Source organism: Tachypleus tridentatus, chromosome 7, assembly GCF_004210375.1.
Source record: "Tachypleus tridentatus isolate NWPU-2018 chromosome 7, ASM421037v1, whole genome shotgun sequence".
NCBI lineage: Eukaryota > Metazoa > Arthropoda > Merostomata > Xiphosura > Limulidae > Tachypleus > Tachypleus tridentatus.
Window position 1 is genome coordinate 15,620,071 of NC_134831.1, and position 3,135 is coordinate 15,623,205.

General features: G+C 34.8%; 1 non-coding gene across 1 annotated transcript; it reads right to left on the reverse strand.

Moving 5' to 3' along the window:
- Window positions 1-1,648: 1,648 nt before the first annotated feature.
- On the reverse strand, window positions 1,649-1,700 carry LOC143258294 (small subunit ribosomal RNA). The gene has a single exon (XR_013032261.1). It is a non-coding gene; the product is annotated as a small subunit ribosomal RNA (ribosomal RNA).
- Window positions 1,701-3,135: the final 1,435 nt, after the last annotated feature.

Sequence of the window (3,135 nt, forward strand, 5' to 3'; positions counted from 1 at the left end):
AAAAAGTCTTACTTTTTCCTTTTGGTCACGTAAAAATGCATAAAAGAAACTCCCTGTTCACTAGAGTATTAAAATAAATTGTGTCGTTTGCTTTCTAGACACCATGTTGGCTTTGCAAATTTCCAAGAGATAATTTTTTTTCTGATACTAAACATAAAACTAATGTCTCTAAAGTTCTTTCTAGCAATTATTTATTTTCTATTAGTTTACAAGTAATATCGTTACTAAATTGTTTATGTTGACTCCATGAATGATAAGAAAGCTTCTACTTTCAGTTGTGTAGCTATAAATTAAAAATGAAAATTTTTTCACGTAATAATTTAAAATCAAATTCGGCGCAGAATTTTTGTGCTTTCGTTGATCTTAGACGAGATTATAAAATAATCAAAAGTGACATAAAAAGATATTAGCATGATACGCAGCTAGCAGATAATGTGTGCAGTTGTTTCTCAAAATATTCTTTATATAAAGTCAAGCGGGCCCCAATGTTTAGAGATTACAATTTTGATCAGAGGGTCTCACGTCCTAGACCGTTTACTGCCAGTGGAGAAAAAACAAAATCAACTAAAGTTATGTACTTTATGATGATAAATGCATTTTAAAGGTGACAGTCAAACCTCATCTTTTGGTCAAAGAGTAACCAGAGAGTTAGTGGTGGGCGCTGTTGACTGTCTGATTTCCGTCTAATTTATCAGCTCAAAATTAGAGACAGCTAGCAAGAAAAATACTCGTGTGTTCTTGACCTAATATCCTAAAACAAGTAACGTATTTATATTTACTTAAAGAAGAAGCAATAATTGTTCCAAAATAGATGAAAAAGATCTTTATTCACATTCTAATTTCTAGTAAGTAGGCCTAGTTTTGTTTGCTTTAGGATTTCTGCACCAAATACATTCTATTTTGTGGTAAATTAGGTTCTGTGCTAAAGTGCACTGTGAGGTTTTATACGACTCATCTTCCAAGTTGGTGCAAATTCATAAATCGCATTTGCTATAAATTCCAAATGTCTACAATATAATGTTCGTTTAACTAGTAATGTACGGTGATTTTTGCCTTGATATATAAAACAGATTATCGGATTTTAATAATTTAACTGGTGTTATCAATAAGTCGAATATAGGTTAGAACTTCTTCGGTACACAAACGCAAACTAACGTGGCAGGGGTTTAGTTTAGAGAGAGAGAAATCAGAAGAGTTCTCTCTCCAACTGGGGTGTTCAGGAACTTTGTAGTTCCTCTTCGTACCCTTACATGAGAAATGTTTTAAAATATCCGTGGAATTTTTACTTTATTTTTAACATTTCAAAAAATGGAGTGGTGTATTTGTGAGTGAGAGGAAGGACAGGAGAACTGGACGAAAGCAGCGAAAGTGAAGTGAGCCAGACCTTGGCTCGAGGACGGAGTACACTGGCGGCTGGCGAATTGATTTTTAAAATTTACTGTGATTGATTAGATACCCTGTGACTGGGTAAACGGCCCTTTTCCTTTTCCAAAGTAAACTTGCCGGCCACCCAAGACACTCAATCAAGGGCACCGAGGGAAAACTGGCAGGATGTTTAGGCCAGGAAGTAACCGCCAAAGCGGACCCCCTGTCTAGAACTGAGATCCAACTACGAGCTTTTTAACCGCAACAACTTTAATATACGCTATTGGAGCTGGAATTACCGCGGCTGCTGGCACCAGACTTGCCCTCCAATTTATCGGAATTAACCAGACAAATCGCTCCACCAACTTAGAACGGCCACGCACTTCTTCGGTACTTTTTGAGATATGATTTATAACGATTTGAAAATTAAAAGGAACAAAAATGGCTCTGCTAATCTTGCCTGGTTGTAAGTTATCACCGGTAGAGTAACAACTTGAACTAGAATCAGTTTTAAGCATTCATAAAAATAGAGGCAATATTTAGTGCTTATACATAAAAATGTAGGGCTCTATCCCTGTAGCGGACACGTCAGAGATAGTAGTTTTGAACCTATTACGACATATCGTGTAAAGTGTCTCCATCTATGAACAAATGTAATATGTTAATAATAATGTCTGTTTTCACAGTTTCATTTTTTTTCGACAAAATGTTGACGATACTTTTACTACATGAAACAATAAGATGTCCAGTAAAAAGTTGTCACTACCTTAAAGATCAATATTTAATAAAATACCAGAAAAATTAAGTCGGGTGCTCTCGTGTAGCTTTGCGCGAAACTCAAAACAAACCAAAACCAAATTCTTGTTCATTATCTTACAGGTTAGAATTAGCCATCATGATTAGAATTAACGCTGTTGTAGATAAACACACATCCTTTATAAGACACAGTACTGCTTGTTCTAGAAATACGCGGAAAATAGTAGTCCAAGTGTTAGTATATTTAATATTTGCCATTCAATTATTTGAGACATTTGCGCACATTTATATAACATAGCACAAAACTCATCATTTCTCAATATAATGAAACCAATGATCGAAATAATTGTACCTTTAAACTTTAAAAACGATTTTTTTTTGTAACTTAAACACAAAGGAAAAGAGGAAACAAAACTGTTGTTGTTCTCGTAGTTTTTACATATATATGGTTTACCTATTAGGCCTAAAATATATATGGTTATTAGTCTTCTCCTTAAATAAGAATGACAAAAATTTTGCTTTATGAAGAACGGTATACATCTATACAGGAAGTTTACAAAACTGGGTACACCATTTCCGCATAAATTTGCTTCTCGAGCCACTGCAGCTTTCCAGAAACATTCAACATTTTCAATATCTTCAATTTTTTTAGATGTTAAAATAACGGTGAAAGTATGCAATTATTCTTTTTCATGATCGCATGAGCGTGAGAAGAAGAAAGTTGGATATGCGAGTGTGAAGAAAAAAGTTGAGCATGCATATTGTTGGGAAATTTCATTGTCAAAAATGTAAGGTCTGTATTAATATGACTTTAAACGCTGGACTGAGCGCTTGCAACGCGAGCACCTCGTGAACACTGACAGCGAATACTAATTTTATCACTGGAAATTTTACAATAAATATAAATGGGTATTTTTGGCAAAGCTACATCATGCTATCTGCTGTGTCCACCAGGAGGAATCGAACTTCTGATTTTAGTATTGTAACTCCGAAGACTTACCGGAGTCCCACCGT